Below are 15,995 nucleotides of genomic sequence, written 5' to 3'. Positions count from 1 at the left end.
ACACCGGTACCCATCCCTACTTACAAGCACTCAGTTTTTAACTCTTTTGGTGTGATTTTAAATCCAGCCCACAAAGGGTTTCCTCTCACTGCTGTTACATTATGTCAGAGTATCTCAGCAAAGAGTTTCGGTCTAAATGCTTCATTCATCAAGCTCCAATGTGTTTAAATCTTTCCTTCATTTTTTTAAAATATAATTTTATTTCATTTCATTTCTTTGGCTGACTGCCCCAGCAGTAATGTTCCAGTTTGTGAACATGCTCTGAAGAGGCTACTTCAAGTAATTATGAAACAGCTGGCGTTTAGAGACTGCTGATGGTATTACCTAGACAATCAACTGGGATGCTGCCGAGAGGTAGTTTAGTTTAATCCCCACCGGCCAATCCCGTGATAGCATTTCCTCTCACATGACATGCCAGGAAATAGCCCATCAGAGATGTAGTTACACTCTCCTCAGGTCGGTTTTGGAGAATTTCTTGCAGAGCAGGTCCCTCTCCTGAGTGCTGACTCAAACCATTGAGCTGAGACTCATCAAAAAAGAAAATGAGCCATAAAACACCTGAAAGAGAAAATGCCTGAGGAAATGGTAACTGTCTTTCCTGCAAGATTCACATTTATGTTTTGTCTAATTAAAGTCCAAAAGTATAACACAAGACAACTCAACACACCTACAAGATAGCCTTGTTATACGGTTTACTGTGTAAACCGTATAACCGTGTTCTGCGGTGATTTAGAGCCACATACAGACACATGTATGCCTGTATGTGCAAATGTTGTTGGGGAAGGGAGGGGTAAATGTGTGGATGTATCCTGTAAAGGGTGGGTAGAAGGAGAAGAGAGTGTGGGAGGTCAGAGGGAGGCTGGGGTGGGGTTTTCATTAGCAATGATGCTTTATGCAAATTTTCTTTTTTCTCAGAGTCTCCTTCACTTTATCCTTTCTTTTTATTTTACATTTATTTTCCCTTTCTCCCTCTCCTCTTCCTCTTGCTTTTTCTTTCTCTCGTGTCTTTTGAAATGTCCTCTCCCCCCAACTCCTTTGGCTTGCAAGCTCATGGAAAGGCAAAGAATGTATTTTATATTATACTAAACCATGAAGCAGTCTGGAATGAGCTGTTAGGATCTAACGAGCCATTATTGTGAAATATATCACCAAAACAATCAGCTGAGGCAGCGCACCTAAAGCTGGCAGTATGTGGAGACGAGGAAGCTGATTATCACATCTGCCCCACTTGCCTTTTTTCTTCCTCACCTACTTTTCCTTTTCGACTTTCTCCACGCAAGGCTCGATGCACACTGTCTTTTTCCACAGTTTTTCTCTCCTCTTTGAGTCTCGTCTCTAGAGCATTACAAGTAGTCTTCTCTCCTCTTCAGCTCCTTGTCCTTTTGAGCAAGGAGGTCCAAGAACTCCATGAGTTTTAATACTAACCCTCTGTTTTCCTGTGGATCTACTTGGAGCTGACTCACCTCCTGTGTCTGTCTATCTTCCAGGAGGCTCGTGTGCACCTGTAGAAATTTGCTGGCCTCCTTATAACAGTCTTTATCTCCTTGATGGCAGAGCAGAGGGCATTTCTCAGTGTTTGTACAGCTTTTATGCTGCTTTTTCACTGCTGCCAGTCAGTACTGGTTTGGGCCAAAAAAGGCATGACCAAACTGTACTGGCACAAAAACCTGAAAGATAAAAGCGTGCATGTACTTTTTTTTGCCTAAAAAACATCCAATCCTATCTCAACACTAGATACAGAAACTGGTGTATTCTAAAAACAGAACTCTCCGGAGAGATGCTCAACAAGGAGCAAGAACTCAGATTTGTACATATTTAATTAAAAAAAGAGAGAGAAAAACAAACATCCAGCTCTATTAGCTTTTAATTAAGTTTCATTTGAATTTGTTTGAGGTTAAGTTGCAGAAAGTTATTAAAGTTGTGACACCCACATTTATAACTGTGAAATTCAGCATCTTAAAATGAAATGAAGTTCTGAAAACACAACAAGAGAAAACAACGCTGAATAAAGTTTGGCTCATTAAATCTCTTACTGGGCTTCTTCGCTTGAATCTTTTGTCCATGTAAAGTGCATGAAGATTTAAGAGAAGCTGTACTGAGAGGGGCACTCGAGTTGTATTGTGTTGTATAGGTAGAAGCACTCACTGGTCATTTCATTAGGCACACCTGTTCATGATCTTGGAGAACGGCCAGACTGTTTTGAGCTGGCACTTCGAGGCAGCAGTAATTCAAATAACTACGAGATATCCAGGCGATCGTGAATGTCTGGATACGCAGCATTTCAAAGCAGATGGATTACAGCAGCACTGATAGAAGACTGAAAAATGTTGTCTGGTTTGATGAGTCTCAAGCTATTCAGATGGTAGGGTCAAAATCCACCGTGCTATGTATCAGTACTTCAGACTGGTGGTGGCAGTGTAAAGATGTCTTAGAGATTATCTTTGGCACACTTTGGGCCCCTTTAGTTGCTGACTGTGTTCATGCCTTTACGACCACAGTGTGCCCCTTTTTTTATTGGCTCCTTCCAGCATGTTACTGTACTCAAATGGCCTCATAGGTCACCAGATCTTAATCCAACTGAGCACCTTTGGGATGTGGCGAAAAAGGAGATTTGTATCATGGATTAAAACACCTGAAGAATATTTCCAGCACCTTCTTGAAGAATTAAGGCAGTACCGAAGGCAAGAGGAGGTCCTAGACAGCACTAGCAAGGTGTAACTAATGAAGTGGCTGTTGAGTGTATTTCTAATTTGCAATACTTGAGTGTCCGATGTGGTTGGATACATGCACGTAAGTGTGAATGTTATAAGCATTCTTACAGTGCTTCTGTAAAGAATGTGATCAAAGACTTCATATTTGCAGTGCTTTAACTCAATTACTGAAGTCAAAGCATAAAAACAATTTCTTCTCATGTGGAGTCCATAAAACACAAACTAGAACGTAGCCATTCACTGCAGTGAACTGTTCAGAGCCTTTGTTGCCTCTTAACAAATAGAAAATTGTTTTTAGTGTGTAAGTGGAAAACATTATAGCCCGTAGAGCAATTCTTTTATTTGAAAACAACTAGTGTATTAATGCATGTTTGTATTTCACAATGAGTTAAAATGCTTTGTTACTATTTCCAGCTATTTGGTCCCCCATATTCAGCTGGCTGTTAATGGAAAGGTGGCAGCAGAATGCACTGAATCTATTGATCACTGTGCAGCAGCATAACTACGCTTTTGTCTACATGTGTGTGGGTGAGAGTTTACCAGTCTGAACCACAAATATATGTCCAGTGTTTCCTTGGGTAGGTAAAAAGACACACACACACACACACACACACACACACACACACAAAAGACTGTACGGCTCTGCACACATCAATGTGCAGGCTGATAAGTGTATAAAGAATTTTTAAAAAGTTTTGAACTGGTCAGGTGCTGGAAGCAGGAGTGAGAGGAGTCTGTGGTCTTCCATCAGACTTCTCAGGGTTGACCGGTCATGCCACTCAGAGGGAAAGATGGACTGTCACTTTTCACGGAGGAGAGATCTCAGTGTGGGTAAGAGGGGTCACTGCCTGGAAGTGAAAAAGCACCAAAGGTTAAAACAGGACTGTGTCTCTTTTGTTCTGACTTGACTGCATCCACCAGTGAAATGCTCTTTAGGAAGAAAGAAAAGGGCTTTGTTCCTGCTTGGCAGCTGCATGTGTGCTTGAAAACCTTGACACTGTCACAGGCTTCCTTTCTGGCTGACTCTAAACTCGATATATTAAAGCCACTATACAGACAAATTTCTCTGCCGTGTTATTTCCAGCAGCGGTGCCCCAGCTACCCGTCTGACTCGTCTTAGGCTCATGGGATCCATAGGAGAGTCTGCTGGGCTTCCTCGGAGATGACTGCTTTTCCCTAAATAATTTAGTGCAGCCACAGAAAGCTCAGAGAAGTGAAGGACAGAGGCACTTAGCAAGCAAAAGTGGAGGTACTGTATCTGCCAGCTATGTGAACCTACTGACCTTCTGTCTTTCCCTGCAGCTCTGTGTGGTTATTGGAAGTGCAAGGTATGTGTGTACAAGGATAAATAAGCGACACTGTAAATTGCAGGTATTACATAAAGGGCCAGCAGCTCTCAGGTGAAATATACTTTGGTTACTCAAATAACTTCATATCTTTATGTAGAGCAGAGCACTGAGAGGGCAAAAACACTCTAATCAGGAGGATAATAAATGAGATTTCAGTTTACTCATTTTGGGTTTAGCACAGAAACATTTTGCTCGGAATAAATTGCAGCAAATCAAGGTCTCTTCCTTATTTGACTTATGCCATCTGATGATTAAGCACTGCAAATGTACATGCAAGAAATGTGAGTGAAGGTGAGCTGCAGTGCATCTATCGGACTCTCTGTAGTCAGGATGAGAGCGTAAAAGGAGGAGGATGATCAAAGGAAACAGAATCAAGTTGGAAGATGAAAAAAAAATACTTTGGACTTAAAAGGAAGATTGAGCTAAGGTTCTGCAGTAGTTGAGATATTCTCCAGTTCTAAGCATGTTTGTGAGTGTTTATGGAGTGTCTTTTATGTGCGTTTGGATATGCCGTGCCTTTTAATTTGGTTAAGAGAGCATTTCAGCCTTTGGCTAAAAATACCAGCCTAACAGTTCGCAATTAATCTAATTTGTGGTAATTGTGCTCGCAAGGCTCGATGCACAAAAGCGAAGAGCGAGCACAGAAACAGAGCCAGGAAACGGAGCAGGAAACAAAGACAAACTAGCAGCACTGAGAGCAGGGGAATTAACAATCGGCTACTGTTGCAGGATGTATACGGCTGCGGAGTAATATGAATTATGTTTACAATAAAAACCTACTCATTAACCTTGCTGAAGTATGTACAGTGTTTGTGGAAAACAAGAAATGTGACAATTTATTACAACCTGGGGTGCCTGCATTGATTGTATCACAAAGCCAAATGGACTCTGGAGTTGCATGTTGATTTATTTGCCATTCAGATTGCAGCTTAATGGACTGTTTGACATTTTGGGAATTACTGTTATTTGCCTTCTTGGTAAGAGACGGCTGTAAAGACAGGATCACTTTCATTGCTGGTAAATGTGGAGCTACAGGCAGCAGCTAGCTAGCTTAGCATGAGGACTGGGAACAGAAGCAATGAGAAAAGAGTCCTGGAAGTTCCTGGTGGAAGTAAAACAGTAAAATGAGATTTGAATTTTTTAAAAATGAATTAAGAAATCAAACATGTTATTTTGACAGCCTTAGAGGTGCTGAGAAAGACTTCGGACAGAGACCTGTCCCTATCGTACTCTTGCTAAAACTTACATGAGTCACATTTGTAAACCTCTCTTCAAGAACATTTTCTTTTAATTTTTTTTGTTTTGGCATGAGCTATGTATATTTAGATGAGAGGGTATAGTGTTATAGTATAGGGTGGTGTTAAGTTATAAGCTAATACACCCTTGATATTTTCTTTCAACCTTAAAGTACCTTAATCACTTCACTTTCCTGGACTGTGTCTGTGTAATTCCAGTTTTGAAATTCAGTCCACATTCTTGCTTGTCTGATTTTGTGCTGGACAGAATATTAATGGATGTTTCAATAATTATTACAAAAAAATTTCCTGTCTTTGCTTTTTAAGTTTGATTCAAGCATCGGAAGAATGAAGAAATATTATAAGCTGCTACTTATATACTTAAATAAAAAAGCAGAGAAGGAACTGCAGGTGTTACGACTGTGGCCGTAACTGTGTGGGGATTTGAGTGTCTAGGTGCTCCTCCGGGTATGTTACGATTTGGCGTTGGTAATGTGTTGTTTTTGCGTGACTGTTATGTGTTTCCTACTTTACTTTGAAAGTCTGTGTCATCTTAGTGTGTTCAGTTTACGTTTCCTTGTCTCGTCAGTTCTAATTTGCCCCGGCTGTGTTTCCCTCCTGTGGTCCATTCCCTGATTGCTCCTTCTATGTATTTAAGCCCTGTGTTTCTGTATGTCATGGTCGCGATCTTCCCCCCCGTTGTAAATAGTTTGACGTTTTGTGTTTTGATGTAAATAAATTCGTTTTGAGACACTTTTTGGGATTTTGGTGGAGAGCCTTAGTGTTTTTCTTCGTAGTTTTATTTTCCTTATCTTTGTTTTTCTACGTTGCACCCCGGTTGCCTAGGCCGGGGTGTAACATATGGGGGCTCGTCCAATCGCTGGGGGGTCCGGGGACCGCCCCAGCCTTTGTCGTCTGCTGGAGGGTCCGTGGGACCGCTCCAGCCTTCATTCGCCTTCGCTGGAGGGTCCGTGGGACCACTCCAGCCTTCATCCGCCTTCGCTGGAGGGTCCGAGGGACCGCTCCAGCCTTCGTCGTCTGCTGGAGGGTCAGGGGGACCGCTCCAGCCTCCATCAGTTTCATCTGCCTCCGCTGGGGGGTCCGTGGGACCGCTTCAGTTTTCATTTGCCTTCGCTGGGGGGTCCGAGGGGCCGCCTCAGCCTTCGTTGTCTGCTGGAGGGTCCGTGGGACCGCTCCAGCCTTCATCCACCTTCGCTGGAGGATCCGAGGGACCGCCCCAGCCTTCGTCGTCTGCTGGAGGGTCCGTGGGACCGCTCCAGCCTTCATCCGTCTTCGCTGGGGGGTCCGAGGGGCCGCCTCAGCCTTCGTCATCTGCTGGAGGGTCCGTGGGACCGCTCCAGCCTTCATCCACCTTCGCTGGAGGATCCGAGGGACCGCCCCAGCCTTCGTCGTCTGCTGGAGGGTCCGTGGGACCGCTCCAGCCTTCATCCGTCTTCGCTGGAGTGTCCGAGGGCCCGCTCCGGTTTTCAGTTTCCACTGGAGGACCCGTCCAGTCGTCAGCGTCGCCTGCGGGACGGTGGCCGGTGCCGTATGGGCTGGACATGGAACTTTTCATTTTTTTCGTTGGGGTTGTATGTTTTAAATGTTTGTTTTTTTTGGGTGGGGGGTATGTTAGGTCTATGCTGGGTCAAGTGTGCTGCCTGTGCAGGTGTTTACCGGTCACAACCCACTGGTGTTCCTTTCCCGAATGTGCAACTCCAATCAAAGACTTATGCGCTGGTCCTTGTTGTTGCAAGATTTTAACTTGGAGATCAGCTACAAGAAAGGGAAGGTTAACGTATTGGCTGACACCCTGTCTAGAGCACTGTCTCCTTGAATTAAACATTTTGGGGTTAATGTTAATTCTTGGGTAAGGGGGTGTTACGACTGTGGCCGTAACTGTGTGGGGATTTGAGTGTCTAGGTGCTCCTCCGGGTATGTTACGATTTGGCGTTGGTAATGTGTTGTTTTTGCGTGACTGTTATGTGTTTCCTACTTTACTTTGAAAGTCTGTGTCATCTTAGTGTGTTCAGTTTACGTTTCCTTGTCTCGTCAGTTCTAATTTGCCCCGGCTGTGTTTCCCTCCTGTGGTCCATTCCCTGATTGCTCCTTCTATGTATTTAAGCCCTGTGTTTCTGTATGTCATGGTCGCGATCTTCCCCCCCGTTGTAAATAGTTTGACGTTTTGTGTTTTGATGTAAATAAATTCGTTTTGAGACACTTTTTGGGATTTTGGTGGAGAGCCTTAGTGTTTTTCTTCGTAGTTTTATTTTCCTTATCTTTGTTTTTCTACGTTGCACCCCGGTTGCCTAGGCCGGGGTGTAACACAGGCGTTAACTGTGTGTCTCCAAACCTCTAAATGCCCCAAAGCTAACTTTCTCTCCTTCGCTTCTGCCTTTATATCCATTAGAACTGGTGTCAGTCTCAACAACATACCACCTTTGACATTAGTACCAAGAGAAAAACTAGCCCCACTTCTCCCCATCCACCCTCCCACCGCCTAATCCCACAACAATAAAGAAAATCACACTAATGCACCGAGAAGCTGGAGGTCTGGTGCAGCCTATGACAGCTGAGGTGTAGGGGGTGTTCAGCCAGTATTTGCATGCTAATAGCGTTCGTGGGCATGATGGGAAAAAGGCTGGGGCGGGGGGGTGGTTGTGCCGGTGTCGCCGGTTGAAGAGCTTTTTGGAGGGCTGTGGTGGACACGGTGCAGCAGATCCAACCCTGTGATGCGGAAAACCATCTGCTGGTCCTCATCTGGTCCAGTCAGCAGGTCCATTTACACACTGCTTAATCAGATGTGTCTGTTTGATGCTCCTCCTCCTCCTCTCCTCTAGCACACACACACCAAGGTTTCTTTTCAAACCCAAATTAGCCAGTCTTATTTCCTCCTGCTGAGCTGCTGGTATCATGCACCTGGTTTTGGTCGACATCAAATATTTTATCTGATGATGCTGCTTGTCTGTTTCTGCTGTACAAGGTTCAGCTGCCGCTATTGTTTGCAGACATCTCTGTGTGTTTTAAGCTGAAATATTCGAAGAATATATGCGTTTTAATGTGAACTCACAAAACACCTCGGCCTTAAGTAGCATGCAGGATTCAAGGCTACAATAAAAGCAGCCTTTATTTCTCTTCCTCACTCTAACTTTGTGGTGTAGGTGTAATGTCCTCTATTTAGATGAAATTCAAAGGTTGGTGTGGGTGTACTGTAACTTAGCTATCCAGTAGAAAAATAAGAAAGAGCCCAGAAATAGCCTCACAGAGCCTTGATTGAAGCATACCAGTAATGACACCAATCACCTGTGAAACCACCAATTATGGTGCGGTAGGAAGAACCATAAACTCTGTGACATTTCAGAGCCTCTCACCAAGGAACTTTTTTTTTTAAAACACAGAAGAAGTTTGAAAGTTTTAATGTTGCTTTTTGTACTTCAGTTCAAGGATTATGTGCTTTTGAGGATAACATTTTCCTTCAAGATCTCTACTCACGTTAATGGAGCCACAAAGCTCGTCCTCAGGTGCCATAACAGCCAAAATCTCATAATGCAATCATTCCCCTGAAACCAATGTTTTTTATGGTTGACAGGCTGCGGGCGTTTAGATTTAGAAAGCTTACGTCCCATATTTTTTCAGTCCTATCTGCTGGAAGCAGTCTGGGTCCGGCGCTGGCCTAGTTCAATCACTATTTCAGGCAACCCTTTAGAAAATATTAAACAGAGGAGAACAATACAATGTTTGAGTGGCGGCATTATGAAATGCTTTCACAGATGGGGGCCACATCTGTCCAAAGTGTTGTGAAGCAGCATCAATCGAGTGATAAGAATCAGCTCATGACTGGTTCACAAAGAGAGGTGCTGCAGTTTGGGGATGTTCAATTCTCTGAATGTTGCAGCTGTAACTCCATCATGAGGATGTGTACCTTACATGATTGGAAACATCGGCGTGCGCTGTCATCAGGGTTTACATGATTGCAAACCCTCCCCCGTACACTCAGGGTGCCTGCTGTTGATGAAATCCTCAAGCCGTTTGCTTTGTTTTCAGCACCATTTGGGCTTGAAAATAACAAAATGATTCTCTTTTCCCATTTAATATTATAATAAAATGTTCAGTACATAAAGTAATAACACAAAAAACATGTCTCTTTGACTTGAAACTCAAATTACACTACAACAGAGAACTAAAACATTAACCACGCAAACCCCAAAACTAAATAAATCTGCCTGCTCCTAATAACTGTAGTTCATGCTTCAATCGCCCACGAATGAAATAAATTACAAGGCAAAAAAATATTTAAGGTGCCCGAATTGACTTGCCTGGCTTTCAGGTTTGAAAGCCAGAACAGGCTTCTCCAACATCCTCTGTCTCTTTGATGTGATTAAGATGGATTCAAACATTTCTTCAGCGCACAAAAACCCACACTGGCTCTGTTAATGGCCACCATCCAGGGCCTTAAACCCATCAGCAGTGGTTATATAGGGTGAATGTAAAATAGTTTATTTCATTCATCTTAATGACTGGTTTTATGTATTTATTTATTTTATCAGTGAAGTATCCTCTCTCTGGGAAGGGAAGGTAGAGTCTTATAATTTAAACTAGAGATGGCACGATACCACTTTTTTATGTCCGATACCGATACCGATATCATAAATTTGGATATCTGCCGATACCGATATGAATCCGATATAGTGTTTTTTAATCAACAAAACTGTTTTTTAAATATCTTGCTGCATTTTGTATAAGTTCATACTCAAGTTTAAAACAACAACTACACTAAAGCTATTCTGTTATACCTGTATGCAAAAAAAAATATTTCATATTTCAGCAATACTGATCAATCTAATAAACTTAAACCTACACCATCCTCCCTATTCTGGTATTTTAAAGAGTACTTAGCATAAATATTAAGCAACCTAACTAATAGGGTTCCAACTCCCAGCAACAACAAAAATAAATAAATAAAAAATAGGGAACCACCCCTCACGCTCCACCTCATGATGCTTAATCGCCGTAATCAACCTTAATTTGATGCAGTGTGAAAAAAATGCACAGAAATCAATTATTTTTCAAGAAATATTAAATAGATTCAACATCTTTCTTCAACAGAATTGCAGACTGCACAGATGGTACCTTCCCAAAGGAAAAAGTACTATAGCTTACTAGGGTATATATATATTAGACTTAATAGTTACTATATACAATAATGGACTTCTATTCATTTTGCATCAAATTAAAACTTTGGGTGTCAGATAATTATTTATTAAAAGCTCGACATTTTAAATGAGAATAAGAAAGAAAAGTATGTCTTTGTGCCCCCTTTTCCCAGTTAATGCCCTATCGGCCCCCCTGGCTAAACTTTGCTAGATCCGCCCCTGCACAGTTACCAGCCGTCAGCTACATAGAAAAAGATCCTCGAGTAGAAAGTAATAATAAATAAATTCTAACAACAGCTGATCAAGCTTAAACGTGCTGCTGTTGTTCAGCCGATGGTTTCCTCTTTCTGGTGCAAAGTGGGCCAAAAACAAACAAGAGACACGGACTCGTGACAGAAAAGCCGATCAGCTGATCGTTAAGCAGTTTCATGATTGAAGTAGCAGCAAGAAGAGGCAGTCGTTTGTTAAGCTTAACGCAGGAATGCTTTACAAACATTCAGAGATGGACTTACACACTTGCTTTACTTCTCTCGGGATAACTTTGTCGGAGATGAAATGCCGGGTTGCTAGCGAAGCTCCAAATGCTATCCAGACCACCGACAGGTCCCGCATGCCACAGCCGCTCTATCACGTGATGCCTACTGCTCCGACTGCTAACGTTCTGAGGTGAGTTACGGCGTGTTGCAAGTTTTGTGAGATGCTTTCGTGATATTTAATGGATCGGATTACATTTTTTATTTTTCTCCGATATCCGATCCAGTAATTTAGGTCAGTATCGGACCGATACCGATACGTAATATCGGATCGGTCCATCTCTAATTTAAACAAGAAGAAGTGTTTTCGAATTTTATGTGCAAAACAATAAATCATCCATTGCTGTGCAGCCCCAGACTAATCCATCAATGCAGACTATTTTACTACAACAAAGACAACTAATCACATTAAAACATGTCAGTGTGAGTCATTCTGCTATGACAAAGAAACCCCACGAGTTTTTCAAAAGGAATATTGGACGGTGAATCACCAGCTTTAAGCAACACAAAAGAGAACACTTTCAAAAACAGCCCTGTCTATCGACACCAAAGCTTAAAGCTGCTGTCTGCGGTTAGCAGAAGGAAAAGTCGTGCTCTGTGTCTAAAAAGTGCCTGAAATCCATTTCAAAGACAAGGGCAGATGCTGACGAAAAATGTAATGAATATTTCAAAGGCAGGGAATGCAGAGCTGCACTCCAGGTGACACTCGTGTTTATAGAGCTTATCAGACACCCATCACCCACAGAGCACGGCTCGGGCAAAGCCATGTGTCCGACTGATTATTAGCAGGGTGCTGGTGGGTTTTCCCATTACGTGCATGCCAATTGCATCAGGCCAGTGATAGGGACAGAATGTTGAAGCATAAATGGTCCCTTTGAGTGCCGCTGTTGAAGTTTAGCTCTGAATATGTAGCTATAGGGGGAGAAGGTATACTTCAAATATGGTGCTGGTTGTCTGTGAGGAACTGATATGGATTTCTAGGATGTGCGCTGTCAAATTGTAAATAATGGTAACACTTTAACTTCCAGATTTTAGTCATAAACGTTCCCATAAGCAGTTTTAGGTTTTGAAAAGTATCTCACTGTACTCTGTCTGACAGGTGGATGATGTTTGCTTTTTTAACCTGTCTGCCTGCCCATGATTAATGCACATGAATCTAAAACTCTGAAGTTTTAAATTTACTTCAGCTATACGCTGTGCAGCACGACCTGCATCCCTATGACTAACCTGAGGGCATTGCTACTTCGAGTGATGGGTGGGTGCTGATTTGTCTCATTCAGCATGCTGTACTCCAAGGAGTCAGCTGTTCAGTTTTCCTGTTAATTGCATTTTGCTTTAAGGAGACAAAATTAGCAACCTTTTTATTATCACATTGAGCTGCAGTTGTGGTCAAAGGTTTACGTTCTTTGCTCTCATGGAGTCCACGAATTTCGTGGTAAATTTGAGCTGTTAATGATTTCTTTGAACTGTTGCCAAGATGATCAACAATCAATTTAAATGACTTTTAAAAACCAAAAACTGGGTGAGCATGTTTTAAATTATTTTGGAATTTCCACACATGTCAAATGATTACATACAAGCTCAAAACTATACATACCTCCACTAATATTTGTTTAAATATCTCCTGGCAAAATGCAACTCGACCATATGCTCTTGAAAGCCATCAACAAGCTTCTGGAACAACTCTGGCTGGATTTTTGACCTCTCTTATTGGCAGAATTTGTAGAGTTCATTTAAATTCATTTGCTTGTTGGCAGAAGTAGGCTTGAGGTCGGTGCTTTGGGAAATCTATTCCAGAAGCTTAATTGGCTCTTTCTAAACAACTGCAGGATCATCATTTTAAACTAGTGCACATACAGTAGGTACAAGCTATTTAGATGTGTCACCACTTTCCCAGAGTACTCAGATGCAAGGAAATTGGTCAAAATATTCAGGACAAACCCAGGGATCACCAAGCCTGCCAAGAAGTGAAAACTGCTGGAGGACCAGTGCCACTGTCCACAGAGAGGCAAACTTGTATATCACCATTGACAGAGATGGTCCCACCAAGAAAGAAGACCCTGCTCCAGAATTGACACTGTACCAGCTGCCAAGCATAGTGGTAATAGCATCATGCTCTGGGGCTGTTTTGCTGCCAGTGCTACTGGTACATTGCACAAAATAAGTGGAATAATGAAGGAAGAGGACTACCTCCAAATTCTTGAAATTTGAACAGTTATCTAAACACAGATCAAAACGGGCTTTTTGGACGGATAAAGTGCGCTAACAGCAAGCTTCTGGACCGGCCGTCCCAAAGCTACGACCGCAACCCAACTGAAACTTTATGAAATATCCTTAAAATCCTGGTCCATGCCAGGAAACTAAACAATGGCAGGTAGCTCCATGCCCTCCTGGGTTTTAATTGCACCTTAGAACACATATGCATCAACACTACAATGAGCGGGTGGAGGGAGGTTTGGAGTCTTCTCCCACCCCCATTCTCTGCGGCCTGCTGGAGCGGGAGGGCTAGTAGGAGGAGTTGGCCGTCCGACTGCGGTCTGGGGTGTGGGGCCTCCCCGCTGCTGCGGAGTCGGGGTGGTCTGCCTCTCCCCACCGCAGGGAAAAGGGTAACACCACCTGGGTCTGGGTGCAATTCCCCCCTCCAGGGGCAAGGGTACCTAGACCCGGTTTGTAGAGTACGCTTGGGGAGTGTGATCGTGTGTACAGCGTCTCTTCATGTCTGTCTCCACGTTGGTTGAGTGTGGAGTGAGTGCATATGAGAGCATGAGGGTGGGAATGGATGTTTGTGTCTGTGTGTGCCTGTATGTCTGTGTCTATATGTCAGGTTGGGTATCAGACGCCACCTCTCTGGGGACATCTCAGGCCCTCCAAGGTTTGGAGGCCTATCTCCACCCACCACCACTTCCCCTGCCGGTGGCGGACTCCCTCAGGTGTCGGTGTGTTGGTGGTTCTTTGTGTCTGGGGGTGGGCGTCCGGGTACACACCGGCTCACTCCTTGGCGGCCGCTTGTCGGGGCCTGGGGCCTGGGGCTCGCTCGGGCCCCCTTTGGAGGTGGGGTGCCCCCGGCCTCTCGGCCTGGGGCTCGGTCACTCAGGCGCAGCTGGGGGCCGGCGGAGCTCACGGGCGCGTCACTGCAACTCCCCCTGACTTCTGCTCCGCGGCTGCTGGGCGAGCCCTCATCTGGGACTCTCCTCAGCTCTTACTGGAATAGTGGCGCGGCTGCCCCTCTGTGGGTCTTCCATGGTCTCTTGTGTTCTGGGGGCCTCTGGATATCTGGAGTTTTGATCTCCTCCATACCCGCTTCACACCCTGGAGGACGGGGCTGTGGCCCCCCCACACTCCCTAGCAGATCATTACATGGAGAAACCTTTGGAATGCAAGCATGCTGATCCACACAGGTATTCACAGACGCGGACTAAAGCTTTCTTGGCTGCTACCTCAAAGCACACTGTGCGCTGTCTATCTTGCGTGCTGCACAATATCGTTTATTATTTAGTAAATATTGATATCTATGACTAGCTAGTTTATTGTGATGGTGCTTTGTTTTCTCTATTATTATGTTGCTCTTTGTTGTTTGCTGTCTCCTCTGTTTGTTTTTTTTGTTTGTTTTTTTTTTTTTTCTCCATACAGGTGACCCAGGAGTTCTTTTTTTTTTTTTTTCTCTCTCTCTCTTCCCCCCCCCCCCCCCCCCCCCCTTCTCACCGTCTCTTCTCCCCTTTGGTTTTCTTTCTTTCTCTCCCCCTCTTTCTCTCATTCATTCCCCCTGTCCCATTTATTTAAAAAAAAAAAAAAAAAAAAAAAAAAAAAAAAGGAAACTAAACAATTTCAATGAACTCTACTAATTCTGCCAACAATAATATCCAGCCAGAATTTTTCCAGAAGCTTGTTGATGTCCACTTGAGGTCCAACTTGCTATGGGACATTCAGCTGATTATAAGTGGGGATGTGTGTATGCAATTAAGCCTGTGCACATACTTTTGACCCAGTGGATTAGAGAACCCCCCCCCAAAAAAAGAAACTTGTACACTCAATTCTTGCTTTTTAAAGTCATTAAACATGTATGATGTTCAATCATTCAACCCTGGAAAAAGAATAGTTCAAAGAAAATACCAGACCTTTTATCCCTTTGGCAGTTCTTTGGATTTTGTGTTTATTTGAAATACAAATATGTGATTTAGAGACATGGAGTTCTCATTTAAGTAAATATAATGTAATATAGGAGATTATAAACAGAGGTATCTGGGAGTGATGCTTCTAATTTGCTTGCAGTTACACACACAAAAAGGTTAGCATCTATTTTAAAGAAACATTTTTAATAAGTTTCTGAGGATTCCCCATGAGAGCAGATGTATTTGATGTATTTCTAAAATCCTTCTCCTACTACTCAGGTGTGTCCCTGCTGGTACTTCATGTTTTCATTTTGTAACTTGAAACCTCTTTTAAGTATTGGGGATCTGCTTGTTTTGTTTTGCCCCATGTAGAGGAAATTGAGTTGTATGAAATTAAAAGGACGTCTCCTTAGGAAGGTAATGTGGTTGTGCAAACATCAGAATGGAAAGAGTGAAACTGACATCCCTCTACAGCTTGTGTGACTCAAGCTGTGCCAACCTGGCCTGTGAAGCAGTCCTTGAACAAGGGCATATTTTCATTTGGTGTGTGACTTGGTGTGTGACTTTGTGTGTGTGTGTGTGTGTGTGTGTGTGTGTGTGTGTGTGTGTGTGTGTGTGTGTGTGTGTGTACGTGTGTGTGTGTGTTAGCATGCTGTCACTGCTCAATGGTTCCTGCCAATCGAATGACTTTGCTGTGAGGGATTAACAGTAACAGTGATCTCTTCATGCAATCGCTCTGTACCATTTGAAAAAAACGGGAACTATTTCATAACGCCGTAAAAATGTGTGTGCGTCTGCACAGACCGGAGCGCGCACACACACACACACACACACACACACACACTCGTATGCACACATGAAGTCCATCCTACGACTTTACATGTGCTTGCATCATCATCATCCCG

This window comes from Rhamphochromis longiceps, linkage group LG16 (genome assembly GCF_057381845.1).
Source record: "Rhamphochromis longiceps isolate RC_006_pf linkage group LG16, R_longiceps_female_GT1.1, whole genome shotgun sequence".
Taxonomy (NCBI): Eukaryota; Metazoa; Chordata; class Actinopteri; order Cichliformes; family Cichlidae; genus Rhamphochromis; species Rhamphochromis longiceps.
This window is presented reverse-complemented; position numbering follows the sequence as displayed.